This window comes from Panthera tigris, chromosome D4 (genome assembly GCF_018350195.1).
Source record: "Panthera tigris isolate Pti1 chromosome D4, P.tigris_Pti1_mat1.1, whole genome shotgun sequence".
NCBI classification, from domain to species: Eukaryota; Metazoa; Chordata; class Mammalia; order Carnivora; family Felidae; genus Panthera; species Panthera tigris.
In genome coordinates, this window is record NC_056672.1 from 61,521,332 (window position 1) to 61,547,059 (window position 25,728).

At 37.3% G+C, this 25,728-nt stretch overlaps 1 long non-coding RNA gene across 1 annotated transcript; it reads right to left on the reverse strand.

Annotated features, from left to right (window-relative positions):
- LOC102949221 lies at positions 1-25,728 on the reverse strand. The gene is made up of 4 exons (XR_006210411.1): positions 25,644-25,728; positions 10,061-10,178; positions 4,749-4,858; positions 1-126 (listed from the first exon to the last, which is right to left on the reverse strand). It is a non-coding gene; the product is annotated as an uncharacterized LOC102949221 (long non-coding RNA).

Consider the following 25,728-nt stretch of genomic DNA (forward strand, 5'->3'; position numbering starts at 1 on the left):
ATTCTGGAGGGTATGAAGTCCAAGATCAAGGCACCAGCAGATTCAGTGTCTGGTAAGGGTCCTCTTCCAGGTTGCAGACTGTTGACTTCTCCATCACATTGGAGGTTAGGATTCGAACACATGAATCTTGGAGGGACACAAACATTCACTATATTGCAGTGGCTATAATCACAGAAATACTGATCAGCAACATTTTTTTGAAATAGTTTTCTCAGGTTTGGTATCCGGGTAATACTTGCTTCATAAAATGAGTTAAGAAATATTCCTTCCTCCTTTATTTTCTAAATTTGCTTAGCATTCATATTGTTTTTTCTTTAAATGTTTTATAGTACTCCTCAGAGAGATCATCTGAACCTATAGTTTTCTTCATGGGAAGGTTTTTTAAATCACAAATTCAAAATTTTAAGTAGATAAAGGGTTACTCAGATTTTCTATTCCATCTTGTATTAGCTTTAGTAAGTTATGATTTAAAGTAATTTGAAAACATCTAATTTGTTGAATTTAATGGTATAAAATTTCCACATTGTTGTTTTCCATATTATTTTTTTATTATTCTTTTAATGTCAGTATGATCTAGTGATATTTCTTTCATTCCTCAGGTTGGTAATTTCTGTTTTCTATCCTTATCAATCCCGGTAGAGGTTCATCAATTTTATTATACTTTCAAAGGACAAACTTTTGGCGTTGTCAATTTTCTCTATTAACTATCTCTTTTCTATCTGGCTGATTTCCGCTGTTATCTTAATCTTCTTGGTTTGGGTTTAATTTGGTCTTCTTTTTCTAATTGCTTATAGAGGTATGAAAAGTAACCTTAAAGTAACCTTTTTAAGGAGGTTTGAAGACAGAGCAAGCAGTTAACAAAATTTGTGCATGAAGCACACCAGATTCAAACCTGGGTATCACTTTCATTTGAAGTCTTGGAGATTACCTCCAGGTTATAGATACAGACACACACACACACACACACACACACAGGACATTCTTGGGCTTCAGGAGATGTTCTTCATCTTTCGACACACTATTTCTGCATACTGCAATACACTGTATGAGATCCAAGGTCAAACAAAGTCCTGAATGACCAGGTTCACAGCCTTGAACATGTCTGGATAGTCTACTGGTGTGTCATCATGGCCCAGACTAAACATGAGTCTGGACTTTCAGGCAAGCATAAGCTCCTAAAATTTAAGCCTCTTTTTTCACATCTCTAACGGTTTTCCTAGGAAACCAGTGAAAGAGGGTTTGTCTCAGCACCACTGTCTACATAAATATGAGTCCTTATAGACACCAGAATTATGAAGGTTATTTATTCTGAACCATAGGCCGTGGATATCTTCTATTTTCCCCCACCCTTTTCTAACAGTAAGCAATATGTCTCCTATGACTTATTAATTTCCATACGGACTTAAATTTGTGGAAACTCTTCCATTATGAAGTCATGAAATTGCAAAAGAATTTGGAAAAATAACAAAGCTCATGAGACAGACCTGCTCCAAACCTGGAGATCTCTATTTGTGAGGCATCAATTCAGTCCCATTACTACATATACTCAGGGGGATAAATCCTGAAGTTGTGGGAGCTCTAATGTGGCAGTGGAGGTGACGGTGGGGCCTACTTGCTAACACCAATCTGTTCCCATAAAACTTAAAGCAAGGCAAGATTTTTGCACATTTTTCTGTAATTGAATACCATTAAAGTATTGAATATACAATGCATCCTGCCTTTCTTTTATTCTTTCAAAAACTACTTATTGCATGCCTACTATATACCAAGCACTGTGCAAGGGATATTGGGATAAATTGGTGAAAAAAAAAGAAAGCTGAAAGACAGTTATGACTGGAAAGAGTAAGAACAGAGAAGAAAAAGTGAATTGCTGGTGGGAGCCTCTATTACCAAAGACTTAGTATGTTCTTAGGACCTTGAATCAGAAAAAAAGCAGTTATGCTGGGTCCCTCTGACATGTATGGCAAGGAGTGTGTGTGTGTGTGTGTGTGTGTGTGTGTGTGGTGCCTTTTGGAGAAGATGAGGGAGCATAAGGAGAATACCTCAATTTCTGCCCAATAGAAGTGGGAGGATGGAATCACTGATGTTCCAGAAGCTAAGAAAGGAAAAATGTAAATTATTTTCTTTACGCATGTGGTTTGCACAACATCCTCCAACATAAGACTCCCACTTGGGTCCTAAAGTTGGAAAAATCTAGGGAGTATGGAGAAAAGGAACAGAGCTACAAGACTTGACATTGTATACTGTGTGCCAGCACTAGCAGACAAACTCCTAGAGGGAGACCTTTATAAAATAGTCTCTAGGTTCAATAGCTATGTGAACTATGAATCTGGAATTAGCATCATCTACCTAAATTACAGAGATATACTTCTCACATAAGTCTCTAAAGTGCAAGCAAGGTAGCAAAGGAAGAGTTCTTTAAGTGAGGGTAATTTGAAGAGCCCCTAAGAACTCCCTACCCCAAATGGTATTTCCCATGTTGACTAAAATTCTTCATTTTGTTTCACTGCTTGGAACCCATCTTTACTCATCTCACTATAACCACAGAAGCAGTTATAACATAGAATAAATAGTAATTAAAGATTCTGAAGTCAAATTGCCTTGTTCATCTTGGGCTTTACCACTAATTGTGCCTGTGACTTTGGGGTGTGTTTCTTAATAATAGCTAAAAATTAATTATATGTAATCGCTTAGCAACTATAGGGCCAACCACTTAACATGTTTTTACATGTATCACTACTCCTCACAATACCCTATGAGGTATTATTATCATTATAATTTTACAGATGAGGAAACTGAAGCACAAATGTAACTCTGAGGTCCAAAACTAGTAACTGGAGGAGCTGAAATTCAAACCTAAGCAGACTTAACTATTATGGTGGTCCCCTCACTTAAATGCTCTAAGCCCCTATGCTTAGAGAGTAGTAAGGATTAGGTAAGATAATGCTTATAGATTTGACAGAGTGCAAAAGTGTTCGACACTATTACTGTTGTTATTCCAGATAAATTAATTCTTGAAAAGAATTAAAGCAGTACCCAGCAAACCCAGTTCAATTTTACTGGCCTCTAGTATCAACCTCTGTATTAGGTGCTAAGGTGATGCCATGATGTAGAAGACTTGATTCATACCATTGAGAAAAACAACTCAAGGCTTACTTAGTTGTCCCCTACATAAAGTCCTTCAAGGGCTCTATACTGCTTTCAGAAAGCTCGTGTGCCTAGCTTGGCACAAAAGGTCCATCACGATTCCATTGTCTTGCCTCCTTGAATGCATCTCCTGCCACTTCCCCCATCCACACTGCAGCCTGAGCTACTTATTCTTCAGATATGCAAGACATTTCACATCTCAGTGACTTACAATGTGCTGTTCCATTAGTCTGGGAAATTCCTTTCTCTACCTCCATTTCTCCAATGTCCAGCTCAAATCTTTCTGGAATTCCCCAACCCCTGCTACATTAGATGCTCCCTCTCTGGGCTCCCACAGAATCCTGCACACACCCACTGTACTTATTACACTGTACTGAAACTATCCTGCTCATATGCCTCCCCCACTATTCTGTAAGCTTCTTGAAAACTGTCTTAACAGTCTCTTACCCTAGCTCCCAGAACAATTTATGCACAGTAGACACTCAATGAATGTGTACACAATGAAAAAATTAATAAATAAACTTTAATTAGCACTCTAATGAGGGTATAATGATTTAATGGAAGAATGAGTATATTGAAATTGACTAAGAGGATCTGTAATGACTTCTTTGAGGAGGTGGCATGTGAACTGGCTCTTTGTGGGAAGGTAGTACTTAAATTAATGGACATATGCAGAGAACCTCCCGGTAAGAAAAGTTTTGAGGAAAGGCCCTAGAAAGAACTTTTGGGGTATACTGAGTAAACCTCTGTGACTAGAACATAGGGAAGAAAAACGGAGAATAAGGCAATAAAGTGGCAAGAAATCTAGCAATAAAACTGGGACATGAAGAGAAGCCAGGCCATCAAAGCAATTCTCAAGCAATTTCAATTAAAAAAATCTTAACTGCTGTAAGTAACATTATCAACTCCCAATTCTATCTCTTCTCATGCATAACTGGCCCCTCTAACCATAACAGAACTAAAGTTACGTGTACAAGGAGATGTTGTAGCAAAAAGACACAAATGGGGAAAGGAAAGTAATATGGGGAGAAAAATAGGAGCAAACTGATCTAAATTAAAATACCAAGCAGAGGGGCACCTGGGTGGCTCAGTCGGTTAAGCATCAGACTTTGGCTCAGGTCATGATCTCCTGGTTCATGAGTTCGAGCCCCACATTGGGCTAGCAGCTGTCAGTCCAGAGACTGTTTGGGATCTTCTGTCCCCCTCTCTCTCTCTGCCCCTCCCCCGCTTGCAGTTTCTCTCTCTCAAAAATAAATAAACATTTTTTTTAAATCTTTAAAAAATATATCAAGCAGGTAGGAGTGTCTCACCTGTAAAACAGCAGAACCATGTCATCAGCAATTTGATTAACCTTAAATTTATTTTCAACTTTATGTCATTTTTGCTATATATATTTCTATAACCAAACCACACTAACTAATCTAAGATGCAGAAACAGAGATCTCTAGGGACAACCAGTATCATTTTAGAAAGGAAAGCCTTTCACCCACATGCTTTGCACTGCACCTAATGGGCCCCGGCATAACTACAGAGTGAATCTGGTACAGTATTGAATACAGGTTGCATCACAAAACAACAAAATGCACAACCACTTTACTCACTGTGCTCTCTGCTTCAAACACCAACTCAGTATTTACTGCACACCTGTTATGAGAAAGATACTGTTCTTGGCATAGACAGGGAATCTGGATGCATCTGGTAAGATCCAGGCCTTTAAAAGAATGTACAGAGTAGGTAAGATAAATGTGTATGTGATAATGCAATTTAAGGTGTGATGAATGTATGAAAAATGTAGCATGAAAGCAAATAAGAGGCATTCAGCTGAAATGGGGAAAGATTTCATGGCAGGGTTAACTTCAGGGAGTACTAGGGAAAGTTTTCATTGTATTTCTTCTTTTATTTTTATTTATGTATTTTAATTACAAAGGTGATAGATGCGCATTATTTAAAAGATCTTAAATACAGATAAGCAAAAAATCACTAAAAAACCACTATATTTTTGTATATGCCACTTAAAAATTATTTATTTATAAAACTGAAACCCTATTGTACATTCCTTTCAGTCAACAGCTTATTCAGGTAACAATATATTACAACCATCTTTCCATGTCATTTACTATACTTCTACAACTAACTTCTTTATATTTAAAAAGGAGCATATCAAAAGGCATAGATGCGTATACAGTAAAAGCATGTCTCTCTCCCATCCCATTCCCCAATCACCTTTTAGTTGTAACCAGAAACAACCACTGTTACCGGTTTCTTGTGATCCTTCCACAGATATTTTGCGTATGTGTATATATTTCTTTTTAAATAAGTGGTAGCCATGCACACACAATCCTGTACCTCATTTTTCAAATCTCCCAGGCAATACACTTATCACTGCCTTATTACTCTTAGTAGCTACAAAATGTTCCATTGTATGAAAATATAACCACTTGATTATCCAGTCCCCTTTTTTTTTTTAATTTTTTTTTAACATTTATTTATTTTTGAGAGACAGAGACAGAGCATGAACGGGGGAGGGGCAGAGAGAGAGGGAGACACAGAATCGGAAGCAGGCTCCAGGCTCTGAACTGTCAGCCCAGAGCCCGACGTGGGGCTCGAACTCACGGACCTCGAGATCGTGACCTGAGCTGAAGTCGGACGCTTAACTGACTGAGCCACCCAGGCGCCCCCATCCAGTCCCCTTTGATGGACATTCAGAATATTTCTAATATTTTGCTACTACAACGTTACTAGATGTGTCCTTAAAATGTAAATAGGTACACATTTGTAAATATATATTCAGTAAAAACTGCTAGAAGTGAAGTTTTAAGTTCAAAGGATATGTATAGTTTAAAATTTGAAAGATATTAATTACCACAGTGTCTTCTATTCAGAGGTGTCATCTTGCCAATTACAAATGAGAACGTCTATTCCTTTCCCTTACGTGTGGCTGCCCAGGTGATACTATTTCCCATTCTGCCATGCCCCCCGCCCCACTACCAATATACAAACACACCTTACAGATAGGTGAGAACACCTATCTGGCCTATGGAATGTAAGAATGTGAACAGAAATGATGTGCATTGTGTCAAGACCAAACTAATTGAGAAGAGAGTGTGCATTCTCCATCATATCCTTGCCTTTCTGCCAGTTGGAAAGAGAAGATGTCAAGGCCTTAGGAAATGGCAGAGCCACATGATGCAAGGAACCTGAGTCCCTGAATCCATACAGAGAAAAACTGTTTATCAACCAGAAACATCCACATGGGAGTATCACATGAAGGAGAAATAAGTTCTTATTGTATTAAGGTGTTGAAATGTTGGTGTTTGTTAAAATATGTTGCCTTATTGTAACCAACATACTAAAATACCTTTTTTTTTTAATAAAACTCCAGATCCCTATACACTAATAATGAAGCGCAGAAAGAGAAATTAAGAAAACAATCCCATTTACAATTGCACCAAAAATAACAAAATACTTGGGAATAAAGTTACCAAAGAGGTGAAAGACCTGTACTCTGAAAATTTTAAAACACTGATGAAAGAAACTGAAGATGACACAAAGAAATGGAAAGACATCCATGCTCATGGATTGAAAAAACAAATATTATTAAAATGTCTATGTTACCCAAGCCAATATACACATTTAATGCAATTCCTATCAAAATACCAACAGTATTTTTCACAAAACTAAATCAAACAATCCTAAAATTTGTATGGAACCACAAAAGACCCCAAATAGCCAAAGCAATCCTGAAAAAGAAAAACAAAACTGAAGGTATCACTATTCCAGACTTCACAAAATATTATAAATCTGTAGTAACCAAAACAGAATAGACACATAGCTCATTGGAACATGATAGAAAACACGAACATAAACCCACAATTGTAACATCAATTTATCTTTGATAAAGCAGGAAAAAATATCCAAAGGGAAAAGGACAACCTCTTCAACAAACGGTGTTAGGAACACTGGACAGCTACATGAAAAAGAAAGAAACCAGACCACTTTCTTATACCATACACAAAAATAAACTCAAAACTGGAGCACCTGGGTGGCTCAGTCGGTTAAGTGTCTGACTTCGGCTCAGATTGTGATCTCACAGTTCACGGGCTCGGGCCCCACGTTGTGCTCTGTGCTGACAGCTCAGGGCCTGGAGCCTGCTTCAGATTCTGTGTCTGCCTCTCTCTCTGCCCCTCCCCTGCTCATACTCATTCTTTCTGTCTCTCAAAAATGATTAAATGTTAAAAAAATTTTTAATAAATAAACAAACTCAAAATGGATTAAAAACCTAAATGTGGAACCTGAAACCATAAAATCCTAGAAGAAAACACAGGCAGTAATTTCTCTGATATCAGTCATAGCAACATTTTTCTAGATATGTCTCCTGAGGCAAGGGAAATAAAAGCAAAAGTAAACTACAGGTACTGCATCAAAATAAAAAGCTGCACAACAAAGGAAACAATCAACAAAACTAAAAGGCAACCTACTGAATGCAAGAAGACATTTGCAAATGACATATCCAAAAAAGGTTAGTACCCAAAATATATAAAGAACTGATACAACTCAACACCCAAAAAAACAAACAATCCAATTTAAAAAATGGGCAGAGGGGTGCCTTTGTGGTTCAGTCAGTTAAGCGTCCAACTCTTGGTTCCAGCTCAGGTCATGATCTCAAGGTTTCATGAGTTTGAGCCCCATGTCAGGCTCTGCGCTACAGAGCTGCTTGGGATTCTCTCTCCCTCTCTCTCTTCCCCTTCCCTGCTTGTGCTATCTCTGTCTCTCTCAAATACATAAACTTAAAAAATATATATATAGGCAGAAGACATGAACAGACATTTCTCCAAAGAAGACATCCAGATGGCCAACAAACACATACATGAAAAGATGCTCAACATCACTCATCATCAGGGAAACACAAATCAAAACTACGAGATATCACCTCACACCTGTCAAAATGGCTAAAATCAAAAACATGAGAAAAAACAAGCACTGGTGAGGATGTGGGGAAAGGGGAACCCTTGTGCATGTTGGTAGAAATGTGAATGGGGACAGCCACTGTGGAAAACAGTATGGAGGTTCCTCAAAAAGTTAAAAACAGAACTGCCCTACAATTCAACAATTGCATTACTGGGTATTTACCAAAAAAAATACAGAAACACGAATTCAAAGAGATACATGCACCTCTATATTTATAGCAGCATTATTTACAACAGCCAAATTATGGAAGCAGCCCAAGTGCCCATTCATAGATGGATACAGAAAATATGGTGTGTATATATATGTGTGTGCATGTGTGTGTGTATGCACACATACATACATAAAATGGAATATTATTTAGCCATAAAAACGAATTAAATCTTGCCATTTGCAACAACATGGATGAAGCCAGAGAGTATAATGCTCAGCAAAATAAGTCAGAGAAAGACAAATACCATATGATCTCATTCATATGTGGAATTTAAGAAACAAAACAAACAAGCAAAGGAAAAAAAGAGAAAAGGGGGCAAACCAAGCAATAGACTCTTAACTATACAGAACATACTGGTAGTTATCAGAGGGAAGGTGGGCGGGGGGACAGGTGAAATAGGCGGTGGGGATTAAGGAGTACACTTGTGACAGGCACTAGGTGTTGTACAGAAGTGTTGAATCACTATATTGTACACCTGAGACTAATATAAGACTATATGTTAAACCATACTGGAATTAAAATTAAAAGCTTGATTTAAAAAAGTATCATGTAAAATAGCAACAGAGTATGAGATAGAGCTAACAAAATACATGCAAAATATGTATGCTTTAAAAAAAAACAAAACTAAAGAGATAAATAAAAAAGACCTAAGTAAAACTGGCACTATGTAACATGTTCTTGGATTGGAAGACTCAATATTGTTAGAATATCAAGTCTTCTCCAAATTGAACTACATATTCAATGCAATCTCAAAAATAATTCCAGCATAGTTTTTGGTAGAATTTGGCAGACTGATTCTAAACTTTATATGGAAAAGCGGAGGACCTAGAATGAGTGGAACAACTCTGAAAAAGAGAAACAGGAAGGAGAATTCACATTACCTGATTTCTGTACTTAATATAAAACTAAGCACTTAAGACAACGTGGTATTGGTAAAAGGATATAAATATACATCAATGAAATAAAAACAAAATTTTAAATTAAAAACCCACAGTTCAGAGAATACACTTAGGAAATATCCCTTAAGTTATTTCAATGTTAAGTATGACAATGGCTATTAGAAAATATCTTTCATCTCCTGGGTTACCAAGAACTGTTTTTTATTTCTTCATTTTATTATGAATGAATACTGATTTATCAAATACCATTGTAATATCTGGGGAAATAATCCTAAATTTTTTTCTTCTGATCTATTAAAGTGATACATTAAATTAATATTTCCTAATGTTGAAACAGCCTTAACACATCTCAAATAAACCTTGTTTACTTGATTATGATATTTTAATATGGAAAAAACATAATAGACTGAGAAATTCTTTGAACAATTTATAAACTTCAAATTTCAACTGAGGAATTAAACAGTAGAACCAACCCTTAAAAGAACAAACTTGTTATCTGGAAAAGCAAGTGAATGAGTTATCACATATCCAAATCAAAAATAAAAGAAATGGAATTCCTGAATGAAAAGGAAAGAGAAATGGGGGGCAGATCTAGGAGCCCTCATTGCAAATAAAAGAAACTCAAGAGGGACCGCATTGGAGAAAGCAATAATCAAAACATAGTGCAAGAAAACTTCCCTCAGGAGGAGACTAGAGTTCTTAGATCAAAAGCACTCATTGTGTGCCAGGCAGGATAAATGAAAAAAGGCATACAGCTTAGACATATCCTGGCAAAAGTTCTAAAGTTTAATAAAGAAAAATATAAACTTTCAAAAAGAAAGAACAGGTTACTTACAAACGAATGAGCATGAGGCCAGCATTGGAGATGGCTAAGCACATAGGCTCTGAAGTAAGACTACCTGGCTTCAAATCTTGGTGTGAGCCTGGGCAAGTTACTTAACTTCTTTGTGCTTCTGTAAAACAGGAATGATGACAGTACTTCACTTCTAAGGTTGGCTGGAAGCAGTATTTGCGATAATACCCAGAAGAGTCTGGCACATAGTTCATTATAATCACTGGACTTCGATCTGTTAACACTGGAATTTGTATCAGAAAGTGAAAACTTTGTAGTAGACCTTTGAGAAGGCAAAAGCCAGAACCTTCCCCAGACCTTAATGTTTAGCACTAATGATCTGAAGAGCTGTACAATAAGCCCCTTGCTACTGCCTCTAATGCTACCTGAGCTCATGCTAGTGAGTAGTGAACTGATGGGCTGAAGGAATCTCATTGATTAATTTTTATTAATGTGAACAAGGCAAGGATGACAGTTTTTTTGGCCTAGAGTTCAAGATTATCATAGATGAAAAAAGTTGTAAGCTCTGTCAAGAGTAAATGGACTTGAGGCACCTGGGTAGCTCAGTCAGTTAAGCATCTGACTTTGGCACATGTCATGATCCCACAGTTCATGGATTTGAGCCCCACGTCAGACTCTGTGCTGACAGCTCGGAGCCTGAAGCCTGCTTCGGAGTCTGTGTCTCCCTCTCTGCCCTTCCCCTGCTCGCACTCTGTCTCTCTCTGTCTCTGTCTCTGTCTCTGTCTCTCTCTCTCAAAAATAAATAAACATTAAAAAAAAAAGAGTAAATGTACTCACAGTGCAATCTCTGAGAGACATGGAGGATTCTCCTACAATGAGTAGATCTTATTGTTATTGCCACTCAGGACCCTCCAAAAAGTGAACTAGTATGGGATCTGTGGCTACGTGATTTGAATGTCATAAAAAAGTTATTTCGTTCATTCAGCAAATTACTTGAGCACATCTATGTTATGTGTCAAGCAGTATACTGGAGTTCTAACCGTAAGACACATGGAGCCCCTTCCCTCAACGAGTTACATATATGAATCTTGATTTATATGACCCAAATTAGAACGCCCATGTGATGTAAGAAACTGATCATACCAAGGTCATTAACAAAATGCAAAACACACATACACATACACCTCTTCTAGCACAAGAAACAAAAACAAAAAAGCCAACTTTTAATAGTTAATCATGAATAGCAAATGTTACTTTAACTTATTTTAATCCCATCTTTTATAGTTCTGTGAATGCGAAAGCCAACATAACAATTTGGTGGAACCCTTGTATTAGGTCAATTCTACTTACTAACCACTTAGCACCAATCAGAAATATTTTAAATGTTCCTCTCTAGATACTAGCTAAAAATTCCCTAAGTCCACTACCTATCTTCACATGGAAGATTATTTTTTCAATCCAAAAGGAAGATAAAGAGTTAAATTGCATATAATAAATGTAGTGGGGTTAAATGGTGGCCCCTGAAAAGATATGTTCATGCCCTAATACCTAGGACCTATGACTATCACCTTCTTTGAATAAGGGGCCTTTGGGGATGTAATTTAGGATCTTGAGATGAGGAAATCACCCTGGCTTATCTAGGCATGCCCTAAATCTAATCACAAGTGGAGTCTTAAAGCCAGTCCTTATCAGAGAAAGTCCTTTCCAGAGAAAGGCCAAGAGTGTTTTGAGACAGAAGAGGAAAAGACACAGAGCAGAAAAGAAGGAGGCTATGAGAACACAGAGGCAGAGACTGCAGTGAGGCAACCATAAGTCAAGGAATGCCAGCAGCCACCAGAAGCCAGAAGAGGCAACGAATGGATTCTCCTCTGGAGGCTCTGGAGGGGTGCTGCCTGCCAACACCTTGATTTCAAACTTCTGGCTTCCTGAGCTGTGGGAAAATACGTTTCTGTTGTTTATACCCCGGATCTGTGATAATTGGTTACTGCAGCCCCAGGAGACAGTGAACAAAGGCATTTTGGTAAGAAGCCCTGGGTTCAAGTACCACACCTGACAGTTTTGTCCCTATTGGCTGCTTAGCAAGTCCATTAGCCTCCCTGAGCCTCCACTGCCTTATTAGTAAAAATGGGATAATCAGACCTGTGCTACTATCCCCCAGAGTTCTGATAAGACTAAACTGAAATCATGGATCTGAAAACACTCAGAACACTGTAAAATCCTATGTGAATATGTATTATTATTATTCTTATACTTTATCTGGAATTTCAAATGAGGTTTGGAGCACAGGCTCTTTATTCAAATCCACTTGCTGCAACCCTTTACACAAAAATCAACGTGCCTAATTTTAACAATGCCAACATTCTATCAATTCTTAATATCCAATTTTATGTATAGAATTAAGCTATCACTAATATACATAGTACCTCTTTAGTGCTAGGATTTAATGAAGGCCTAATTACCACTAACCCTATCGTCTATTTTATTTCCCTCCAGATAATTTTCTACTACTGTCATACTAATTTAGTAAAGAGACTATCTAATTGGTTTATTGCCCCCATATATATTAACAAATCAGTTCTAGCTGATTTGCCTTCAACAATATCTGTGAACTCACTTAACATAATCATTAATTCTTTCTGTAGCTGACCTTAATTATTCCATACTGAATTTTTCTTGGTGAAGAATGAACCATTAATAATCTCTTCCTCCTATTTCTGGTTTTCCCCAATAGGTAGATCCTGATCTACTGCCAGACCTAGTTCTTCTTTCTAAAATCAAGTATATTTATGAAGTATAACCATAAACTAAGGATATTAGTTCCACAAGTTACATACAAAAGTTCACTTCATAACTCTATAATCTTACTTTACCAATGTACAAGTTCATATTTCCGAGAGAATGTTTCCATTTTTATTTCACATAAAACATCTTCAGACACATTTTAAGTTATTGAGAGGTTGGTTCTACTGCAAGCTGCAAATGTCTTCCCTTCAGGGCAAGGAAGTTTGACATTAAAAATTTAAAAAAATGGCACTTTGATAATGCAGTCTGGTACCAGAATTTATTTTCTTGTGCCTTAATCATTCTATTCTGTATTAGAGTATAATGGCACTCAAATCATCCTTAGATCTAACCCAGAGTTCCATAAAAATGTGTTGTCTGAAATGTTGCCTCTTCAGAAACCTTTAAGTAAATGTTAAAGGATTCTTCCCAAATAGCAGTTGAACAATAAAAACTTCAAGGACTTTGAGATTTGTAAATGTAATAATCACTTGTAATTATTACCATCAACAACATACATCCTTAAAATGAGATGTCCTTCAATAATGCATTAGGTGTTCCCACCAAACCACTGAATTGTGGGTAATATGTTATTTTAATCTACCTAATTTCACTACCTTTCCATAGAAAGCAATTAAATCACCTCCAAGATGCATGTTAAACATTCAGTTCTCAGGATGGCCACTAAAAATTTCAAATCAATAATTATACTTAGGAAAGCCACCCCCATTATTTTGTATATATAGGTGAATACTACTGTATGGCATACCCATAACTTTAAATATAGGCTTTATCCCCCTACAAATGGATTTATAAAGGTACATACTGTATTATCTCAGATTAATAAGAAATTTAGCAACAATAGTCTCCTAATTCTCATGCTCTTAAATGACCTACAAAAAAAGTAAACTGTGAACCACTTCCAACTGTAGCATCTATATTTTTCAATCAATTCCACATGAGACTGCCAAACTACTACTTATTCTGTAAAATGTGTTAACTCCCTTGATAAGGAAGATGGGCTAAAGATCTTCCTTAAAAGTTCTGACTCTAGATCCTTGGGATTCTTCTTAAGAAACTTAAAAAACATCCTGGGGCACCTGCCTGGCTCAGTTGGTAGAACATGCATTTTAAGTTTGAACCCCACAGGGCATATAGAAATTACTTAAGAGTAAAATCTTTAAAAGAAAAACAAAAAACAAAACTTAAAAAACATGCTAAAAAGCCATTCATTCCCTAGTCACCCATCTTAGCAACCAAAGTATAGAACCTGGCCCCTCGCCACTAGAGGGGGGTGTTTCTTCTACTGGTTTCTCTTTCCCCAAATTTGGCTCACCAGAATTTCTGGTTGAACTAGAATCAAGCCTCAAGATAAACATTCTGACCTTTATTTCTCCTTCATAATTGTGTGGTCCTTTCACTTTATTTCAGGCTGTAAGTTGCCACTAAAATATCAACTTCAATCCCTAATTACTTGTATTATTATGACCCATATCACACTTTCTTGCCTTTCTTACAGGCTAACAAGCGTTACACAGAGCTGATTATAGAGATTTTGACATTAATTCACTGGAAAATAATCAGAAAATCCAACCAAGCCTGAGTATTCATTTTTTAAAAACTGGACTTTTTAAAATTTGCCATGTTCACATGACTTCATTTGAATCACAATACCATGAAGGAAAAAAAAGACTATCAGTAACAAATTTCAAAGAAGAAACTCAACGTCTTCAAGTGACTTGCCCAAGATCATGGGTACGAAACAGTGAAGCCATAATGAAGACTCAAATACCCTGACCTGTACACATTCCTGGTACTACTTACTCTATGCCATGAGTAAAAGACACAAGATGAGAAAATACACCAGTTCTTTACTGCTTTCTCTGAAGAACCCTGGTCTGAGGCAATGTCCCTTAGAGAAGATCAAGACAAGAACTGGCCGAGAATCTGCACACACTCTATGAAGCCAGAAGTCAGGAGAGGGAAGAGCCCTGATAAAAGTAAATGTATCATAATAAAATCAAATCCATCGGACATGAATCTGCTTGGGACAAAGTAGGTATAACCACTCAGAATGCTTTTGGCTACAAGTGACAAAATCCCAAATCACGCTGTATTATCTCACAGAACTAGAAGTTCAGAGGTAGAGCAGACCAAAAATAAAATCAGCAGTTCAATAAGGTCATCAAGGACTCAGGTTTCTTCTCTCGTTCTGTTACCTTCTAGATGAACTTCTTCCAAAGCTACTTTTTCTCATTGTTCTAAGATGGCCTGAGCAGTTATAGCCATTACATTCTCTCGTAACATCATCAGAGGAAGAAAAGGTACCATCTCTTTCTTTTATCTCTTTTTAGGAATAAGAAACTCTTTCCCAGAAGCACTCTGGCCCTCCTCCAGACTTCCTTTCAAATCTCATTGGCCAGAACAGGTTACAGGCCATGCCTAAGCCTTCACTGGCAAAGGAAATGGGATCAACCATAATTGCTTACACTAATCATCTGGGATAGAACGAATGCTGGAGAGAGTCAATCGCCATGACCATACCATGGGCAATTTATAATGATGAGTATTACTGTGACATTGTTTTCACTCCAGAACAAAACTGTAATTTAATTATGCTTCTTCCATGATCATAACAATGAGGCATGTGCTTTGCGTGAGACTCAGATAATTACTGCCTGCTCACATCTCATATTTACCATCATAAACTTATTCATCAGATATAAAACATTTTATTAAAACTTTCTATTCAATCCACTATTTAAAAAAAAATCTTTACTGCAACATTTTAGAGCAAGAATGGCAAAGAGATTGGTGTTCCACACCTATTCCAGTAGATACAGCTATCTAGAACCCCAATTTAAGAATGATCCAAAGCGGAGTTTGGATCAGTGAAAAACAGTGACATGACTCATTAGTGATGTCTTCCATGGACTTGGGTTTGGGCACAATACAGAGTATATTTGCCAACACTGATTTAGAGAAAATCTCTTTAAATAATTTCCCTCCAATGATCATGGATTTCTCTAATGCAACGCCTCGTTATTTTCATTTTAGTGGAAATTCAATCTACTCTTTCCCTCTTTATTCTCCCTATGTAATTTATATATATATAAATATAATATACATCAAGCACAAACTCCAAGAATTATTTTATATATAATCAGAGTTCCACAGGAATTCTGAAAACTGACCCCTTTTCTAAGTCCATAGAAAAGCTTGGCAGAATGGCTTCATTTACAAACTATCTCACTTACAGGAAGCAGAGCATCTTTGGGGCCCAGTCTGGATGTGGGCCTAGGCAAGATTGATGGACAGAAGGAAAAAAAAGAATGGCCATCTATTCACAGTGAAGATGGCCCAGTCCACAGCTTCCAGACAAAAACCAAAATGGAACCAAAACCTAATCCTACACAAAGGTGACTAATCAGTAACTGAAGAATGCTTAAATAATGGCAGATTACAAACAACATGCAGAGTTTATGTGTATAAAATGCATTTGAAAAGACAGGGAAGGACAACAGTGGTTATTCTGGAATGAACTTACAGCTTTTTTTCTTTTGTCCTTCTATTTCTTATCTACATTTTTCTGAGTGTCCTGTACTGCACATACACTGCCTTTTTAATGAAAAAGGGGGAAAAAAAGGAAACATGTTTTTATCTTATCGTTTGATGTTTATGTTTTCGTTGTTCCAATTAACCTTTAACTGCCTTGTAGTTAAGATCAAGCTTGTCCAACTATTCCTAAGGTTGGGAAACGAGGTTGTTTTAACTTTTTGATATCATAAGCAACAAAGTATTCTTGTAGCTGAAAATTGATTTGAAATATAAAAGAAGTTAGAAAAATCCCTAAAAAAATGAATCAAAGTGTTTAATCACCCCATAATACTCTAAAATTACCACTACTCAAAAATTTAATTAACTTAGGATATTCTCTCTCTCTCTCTCTCTCTCTCTCTCTCTCTCTCTCTCTCGCCCTAAGTCAAATCATTTTTTTACCCAAACTGCCAGTTGGCCAGTCTGTGTTCACAAAATTGGTTTTGGCCAAAATAATTTTAAGTCAATTTGATATTGGACAAAGAACACACCATCAGCATCAGGGGAAAGTCTGAAGGCACAGATAAGAAATAGGATTCCCAAAAAAGATTCAGTAATAAAGAACAAGCAAGATAGCCTGGACAAGTCTGAAAAAGAAAAATCACCTAGGGCAATGGTTCAAAAGTGGAAGGAAGTCTTTTATCAAGGCAAGGAGCTGTAAAATGAACCCAAGTAGCTTAGTACGTGCTTGTAAGGATACCAAGTAAACTGGTTCATCAGCCTGCTTGGATTCTCTCCCCTGGGTAGAACAGTACTAGGGTTTTCCCCAGGTTCCCTATGAAAAAACCTAATCTGCCTGGGTCTCAAGTTGAAGACAAATGTTCCCCAAATCATTCCATAATCACTTTCACAGTAAATAAGGTTTTGGAGCTGGCCACTGCACGACAGAGGATTCAAACCAGTTTTTTGGCATATTATGGTTCCCACTCCAACTATAGAAGGTAATTTCCCACATTGTCAGACAAAGCAGAGATGGCAGATGATATGACCTTGCACAGGAAGAAGCAACTCGAACTGGACTGCTTTAGGAGTGAAGAACTCAGGTAGTGGACTTCAGCTTCTACAATAGCTGGTCAATATGGCTAGCGAGAGCCAGAAAACATCCCTGGTTCGAAGTCCTCTAAGGAACCTGATTACAGTTAGGATTTCTTTTTAGCTAGTTAATGTTCAATGGAAAATCCTGGAGAGCTTTCTGAGCACCTATATTCAACTCAAATATTAACTGGTTGCCAGGCTGTGGGTGTTGCTGAGGCAAGCAAGGAGGTAGCAGGGTGAAAGACATTATTGCCACTGTCGTTAAGAAAGGTGTTCTAGGGGCGCCTGGGTGGCTCAGTCGGTTAAGCGTCCGACTTCAGCTCAGGTCATGTTCTCACGGTCCATGAGTTCGAGCCCCGCGTCAGGCTCTGGGCTGATGGCTCAGAGCCTGGAGCCTGTTTCCGATTCTGTGTCTCCCTCTCTCTCTGCCCCTCCCCCGTTCATGCTCTGTCTCTCTTTGTCTCAAAAATAAATAAACGTTAAAAAAAAAAAATTAAAAAAAAAAAAGAAAGGTGTTCTATAGGAAGGAAAACAGAGAACAGTATTTATATTCAATCACAGCAAAGTAGGTGTGAAAAAAAATAGATAAATCAGTCTTGTTTTTGTAAGAAACAAAACAACATAGAGATGGACTATTCACAAATGCTTCTGGGGCAACTGAGTAGTCATTCGGAGAAAAATATAGTTGGACCCATCCATCACCCATACACCAAGAAAAATGGGTAAAAACTTAAGTGTAAAATAGAAACCACAAAGATAATAGAAGATAATATGAGAGAATTCTTTTACAACTTTGTAATGGGACAGGCTTTTCTAACTGTGACCCAAAATCCAGAAGTCATAAAAGTATAACAAATTCAACTACATTTAAAAAAAAAAATCTACTTAGCAAAAACACCATAAGCAAAGATGAAAGACAATAACAAACGGGGATGGCGGACATGTTGCAACTCACATTACAACAGGCAAATTAAACACAACAGCCACAGGGTGATTTTAAACAACCAACCACTCCCCCTCCCACCCCCCCACCAAGAAAGGTAGGGATAAAAGACACATTTCACAAAAAAGGAAATATAAATGGCTCCTAAACATATGAAAAGATATTCAAACTCACTCATAAGGTAAATAGAAATTAAAACTACACTAAGATAACATTTTTCACCCATCAGATTGGAAAAAATCCAAAAGTTCAAGAACACATTTTGTGGGCAAGAACATGGGTAACCAGTCACTCCCATGCGTTTCTGGTGGGGGTGTACATTGTACAACCTCTATAGAGAGCAATTTGGTAGTACCTATAAAATTATAATAACATACACTCTTTGGTCAGCAATTCCACTTTTAAAATTTTACCCTACAAATACATTTACACAAGTATGAAATAATCTATGTAACAAAAGTACTTATTGCAGTATTGTTTCTAATAGCAAAAGATTGAAAATTTCCCAAATGCCCATCAATATGGGACTGGTGATATAAATGATGCTATACCCACACAATGATGTGGAAAAGAGCTCCAAGATATATTATTAAAGTGAAATATATCTGGGATATTTTCCCACTGTTATGGAAAGAACTCAAGAAACACTGTTAAGTAAAAAAGGGAGAATAATACATATATAATTATATGTATTATATAAAATGAAAAACAGAATTTATATTTGTATTGGCTTGAATATGCACTTAAAAATTCTGGAAGGACGGGAATTGAATAGATGGGGAACAGGGGTGGAAAGGAAACTGCTCATTTCTAAACACTTTGTTGTGTGAATCAAGTGAATGCATTACCTTTTCAAAAGGTAAATTTTTAAATGCTTAATATATTAAATGTTTAGTAGATATAATTCCAGAGATATCTACTAAATATTCCACATTTGGACCCCTCAGTCTATGGGTGATAGATGGTGGACAAGTGAGTATGCACTTGGAAGCTGCCTTAAATAGTAGCATCCAGAAATGAAAAGCAAAGTGAGGGTTACAGTTGGAAACCTGATGACTAGAAGTGAAGAACTCACTGATGGTTGTTTATTCCCAGGGCCGAGGCAGTGAAGAAAAGAGGAAAGAACACAATCTTGTGAAAGTGTTATAGTAAGAGAGGCACATCAAAATAGAGATAAGCCAGAGATTAATTCTTAGGGGGAGTTAAGTCAAAATGTGGTACAATTCCTTAGGATACCTGAATTGGTTCTTGGTTCAAACACAGATGTCACAGAGTGGTACAACTAAAGGCACAGCTCTTCTGTAGACCAGCTGCAATGGTGACAGCACACTGATGTGCAACCAGCCTCCTCGGCTGCTCTCTTAGGCCTAAACTCTACGTAAAACTCTCTCAGAAAAGTTATTAAGGCCACAAGGCTGGTTAGGATAAAGAAAATAGAATATTTGGAATAAAGCTTCTTGAAAACTGCTTTCATTCACCCATCAAATGTTTACAGAGCACCTACTCTGTGCCAAGAACTGCTCTAAGTGCTCAATAAATTCATCCCCCAAAATAAATATGTCCAAGGTAATTTAAACAAAAAAGAGATTTTAAAAGATTTTGAGATAACAGAAGCTTCTCTTAAAAAACATTTTGAGGGGCGCCTGGGTGGCGCAGTCGGTTAAGCGTCCGACTTCAGCCAGGTCACGATCTCGCGGTCCGTGAGTTCGAGCCCCGCGTCAGGCTCTGGGCTGACGGCTCGGAGCCTGGAGCCTGTTTCCGATTCTGTGTCTCCCTCTCTCTGCCCCTCCCCCGTTCATGCTCTGTCTCTCTCTGTACCAAAAATAAATTAAAAATAAAAAAAAAAAAGTTGGAAAAAAACATTTTGAAATATGAAAAATAAACTAAAAAGTCAATTGACAGCTGTAAAATGCTATGAAACTATGGTAAATGGATTTCAATTTTTACCCAGTTTATTCTGTTGTTTTAAAAGAGTAAAAATAGTAACTGAACATGTGAATTTAAAATAAGAAAATCATTCTCAGAAATTAGAAATAATGAGGTAGTATGTTTCAATTTCACTAAACTTAAATAGGATAAATCTTTAAAATATAAGCTTTCTATTCTCATCACCACAATCGATAAAACAGGAAAACATAACTGGAAAAGGGAACTAATTCAGAACAGATGTCAGGGAGGAATTTTTCCAGTAGTGAACTATAAACATGCGGAATAAATACTGGAAAATGTATTATGGTAAAAAAATCAGAATCAGTTACTAATTACATGATCTAAGCAGGAAACCAGATACCTAAATATGTAGAACAGGCATTTAAAAAACAGCCCTAAGTTAATGGACAAACCACGTTTTGACTCTCCAAACCTCAGATAATAAATAAACCTGCAATGTGTTAAAATAGGTATTTCTCAATGCCTATAAAGTTGGCTCTTATTTATCCATAAAGATGTATCCAACTGAAAATGTAACAAGTTTGCAAACAGAATTTATTGCATTCTTCCTGCTTGATGTGCTAATATTTTTTCAACCTAAAACCTATTTGGTACTTTCCTTTTGACCAACCTTCTTAATATTTCACCCTATCTACTTACACTCTACAAGGAGATATAAAGACTTACAACCTCACCATCACCAATCATTCTCCAGAAAAAAGCAAAAAGGACAGTTATTCCTTGGCTGCTACATCTAAGAAGAAATAAATGGTTTATGCCTAGCATGCAGTAAGGATCAGAAAGGAACTGAAACAAACAACAGTATCCATTCCAATGAAAGTTTATTAATTTGTATGAAGTCAATTTGCTACTCATCCATATTCAGATGAATGTACAAAAAAACAAATTCCATAGCTAAATATAAAATGACTTTTGGACTATCCAGGTTTCTGCTCGTTTCTACTTTATGGATAAGAGAAAGCTGTGATGCTAGCAGTACATTAACTCCTTCAGGCTACCAAGATCCCACTCAATAGCTACAATTATCACACAGGCCAAAGCAGTTTAATATATTACTAGTAAGATTACTACTATAAGCATACATGTTAGATACAAAAGAGTTATTGAGCCTACGGACTACAGCAATCAGGTAGTGACAGAAGACTAGACCAGAGCTGACTCGTGATTCACAATATTTAACTGGCCTAAAAAAGCATTCCACTCCAGAACCCAAAAGATCCTTCAGATCAGATAGCCCAATGTTATCATTTTATAGATGATGATATTTAGGCTCCAAAAAAAAAAAGCTTAATAAACTTACCCAAGGTAGGGCAGTTTCATGGCATCCAAGCCAGACCCAGGCCTCTGAGAAGCAATCTAGTGCTCTCTGGGAAATACAGCATCCCACTCCTGGAGAACATTCTGAAGCAACTGAAGTTCATGTGAGGCAATTTTTTTTATTTCACAGTTGGGTGATAAGGAAAAGGGTTATGTGGTTATATCTGGAAAAAGATATTAACTTCATCTATCACTTCTAGCTCAAATAAGTTCTCATTTTATAGGGATAAATAATATCCCAAGTTGATTTATCACACAAGAGTAGTAACTTTTCTCCCCCAAATCTGTGGTCTTCTAGAGTTTACCAGCAACTGGGGAAAAACATGACTAGGAAATAAACTCTCTTGGGGCACCTGGGTGGGTCAGTCAGTTGAGCATCCAATTTCGGCTCAGGTCTGATCTCACATTCTGTGAGTTCAAGCCCCACGTTGGGCTCTGTGCTGACAGCTCAGAGCCTGGAGCCTGCTTTGCGTTCTGTCTCCCTCTCTCTCTGCCCCTCCCCTACTCACACTCTGTCTCTCTCTCTCTCAAAAATAAACATTAAAAGATTTTTTTAAATAAAAAAAAAGAAACAAACTCTCTTTTTAACCACACTCCAAGCCTGTTATTTATTAATGAATTAAAAAAATATATCATTTAGTGAGATTTTAAAATATTATTAGCAGTTATGCTATTTATTAAGTAATCTTTCTATCTCAGTTTTTACTGTTTTCTAAAATCTGTAATATAGAAAGTCTTCCCTCATCTATTACTTTTTCCTTTTAAAGTAAATTTTAATATTCTAAATCACAAGAGCCTCTCTCTAAAACTTCCTACAAATATAATTCCAAAATCTCTTTGCCTAGCTCACTTCTACATATACATAGTGTCATACACATCTAGTTAAACATATTTCAGAAGAGGTAGAAAATTAAGAAATTTTTATATTTAACTCATTATACACAGATGTCAGAGTTCTCAATTTTGTAAATCTTAAGAAATTTTTGCACAAGAATATGACATTACATTTCCTAGCCTACAGCATCCGGTTCATCACTAAGAAAAAGCAGCATAAGAGAAAGTGTAAATAAAGGGAGAAAGAGGGTAAAATAAGAATCAAGTCTATCAGGAAAAAAAAAAATCATTAACAAATCTTCCTATGCAGATACAACAGGTACAAGCCGAACTGCAATTTCCTTGTATCAACATGCAACTGTCTGGGCTTGTAGCCATTATCTAACAAGGTATCTTCAATCAGGACTGTCAGAAGTTGAGGTGAAGAAAGCTTAATGTATGATCTCATATACATCCATTAATGCATGCCAAGAAGCTCCCAATCCATATAGTTTGTTATTTATATTATGGCTGGTCTCTATACTCAAATTTAGAAGAGAGAAGTATCTTATGGATATTTACTATCTATGTTAAACTTAGGTGCCACAGAAATTTCAAAGATGTGTGAAGCATGTTTCTGAAGCTTATAGTTTGACAGGAGAATAAGCTATGAACACAAAAGCACCAAAAAAAAAGCTGTAAAATAAGAACTCTATAAAAGACTAAAACACAATCTGAGTACATTTCTTGAGCTAGTTTGACAGGAAAGATAAGATCTCAATAAGCAGAAAAGAAGGAGAAGGGAACATAATACAAAGGAAAACTATGAACAAATGTGGGAGGGGGAAAGATGTTTGAAGAGCAGTAGAAATACCAGTTTGACTAGAATGGGGAAATTCTGTGGAAATAAAGAGGCCAGGATATGGAGACCTTTGAAGAGAATATCCAGACCTTTTGAGCAATGATAGAATTGATATGGAAGAGATGATATGCAGGTAGATCAGTCAGAAAACTACTACAGTAGTACCATATTCCTGAGCCCAGAACACTAAAGTTTGTAAGTGAATGTCAGCTACAGTTACCAAATTTTACATATACATACATATATATATATCTTCTATTATATATATATCTTTACATATATCTATATCTATATCTATATCTATCTATATATATAACTTCTACAGTGATTCTAGAAACTTGGACTTACACAATTCTTTTACTTTCCCTTCCTATTTTCATTTCAGGTAACATCTTCTGGCTTGGATTTTTTATTTCGCTTTTCCTTATCCAACCTTAGCATTAATAAGACTTATCATTCTTTGTTTATTAGCAAAATCAACAACATCATATGTCATTGCTTAATCAGAAGAGCATTTAAAGCAATTTTTTAAACCCCACTTTGTTAAAGTGATTGTTTTCTATCACACACAATAAATTTCCCCAAATTTCATATTTTATTTTCCAAGAGCAAGAGCACCTTTTTTCTTGCAGACTTCACCTACAAAACCAAAACAAAATGAAAGGTTAATATCCAATGAATCTGTAATAGTTACTTCATAGAAAGAGTTTTTTACAGATTGACGGCCATACCCTTCATGAAAGCAAAAACTAACTGCTTTCTTTGCTTTGTGTGTGTAAACTAGGCCACACATGAATGTCTCTCTTCTAGAAAAAGGACCAAACCAGTTAAGTTTTCAACATTGCACGGATTAAGGTAGTCTTATTCTATTTGATTTCCCCAAAGAAGAGATTTAATTATAAAGTATTAAGTTTCATTTAATACAAAATAGTCATCAAAAAGGTAATTCAGACTACTGAAATAGTCATATTACACATGCCTTACAGAATATTGTGATTTCTAGTAAATCAGATTTATGAAAAGGTATAGATCAATAGATATCAATTTGAAAAAGAAAAGAGAATGATTCATTCTGTTTGAGGAATTGCATAGGTTTAGAGACCAAGGATTAAGCAGAGGATGGTGTTCCAATTTGTAAGACAGCCTTCCTTGTCTCTCCTTCCATGACTTTCCATTTGAGTGCAAAGACGTTGCCACTTATCAGTGACTATTGGAACTTCTCCAACAGTCAGCCCAACTTCCTACCCAGAGGAGTACTAAGCCAGCTGATTGGCTCAGTGCAATCAGACAACAGCCCTCAGCCCAACTGCAGTCAAGGAACAAAGATTGGTGACCTGATACTCAGGAAGGAAAGGATGCAAAAGAGGGGCTGGGGAAAGCACAGAATTAACCAACACAGACAACCAGAAAAACACATCCACTTAAAAGAGAGAAATCCTTTACCTGGAGATATTCAGCCAGGAATCGATTTTTTTTAAAGGTAAACAAAGACACGAGTTTAAAACTGTCACTGGAGGAGCCCGATTCATATGAACAAACTTAGTAGCCTTGGAACAACACTGAGTGGGCAAAGACCTTTTTATATATTAACACTTAAAAATTGACTTTATTCAATAAATTCATTAAAAGATGTCCTGTTTCCTAAAAACTGTACCTAATTTTAGGGTTTCTGCTCTACATTGACTCCAGTTCTGCATGAGATTTCAAACTAAAGGGGGAATGGGTGGGGTGCAGAACACATGAAATTTTTACAGCATGGAAATAAAAGTATTTTTAAACCTTCTTGGGGGTGAAGAATTAGGCAAGAAGTAATACGTGGAAACTGTCAAGTGCTTCTCTACACACCCACCCACCAGATACCATCACAGCCGGCTAGGGGAGTCTCCCTCTTCTTGCCTGACAGCTTCACTTTCTTTGAGGTCTTGAGCTGGTGATCACACTGGCCCGTCATGGTATTTTCAGTTAACAAAGCAGTTACTCAACAGGGGAAAAAGCCACAAAGGAGCAGAGCAGCTGCTGCTGCACCCGTGATGCAAGTGCAGGATGAGCCCCGGGCCGCCACCGCCGCCTCGGCTCCTCCGTGACGTCCGGGAGGGGTATCCCCGGCTCTCAGGAAGTGGTGGCCGCGGGCGGCTCCGCCCCCACGCGACTCGGGGCTGGCCGGGCCGCCGGGTGGCAGGACTGCCAAGCAGGTTGGCAGACGGCTTACGCCGTCCGACACACACGCACGCCCCACGGGCCGCGCGCCCCGCTCCCTCGCCCGCGCCTCGCCCTCTTCTCCAGTCACAGCCCGCGCCCCCTCTCTCCCAAGACTCACACCCACTCACCCCGACCCCCTGCGCAGAGCCTTGCCCAGCGCCGCCGGTCACTAGACGGGGACGAGCCGGGTCCAAGATGGCGACTCCGCCCCCG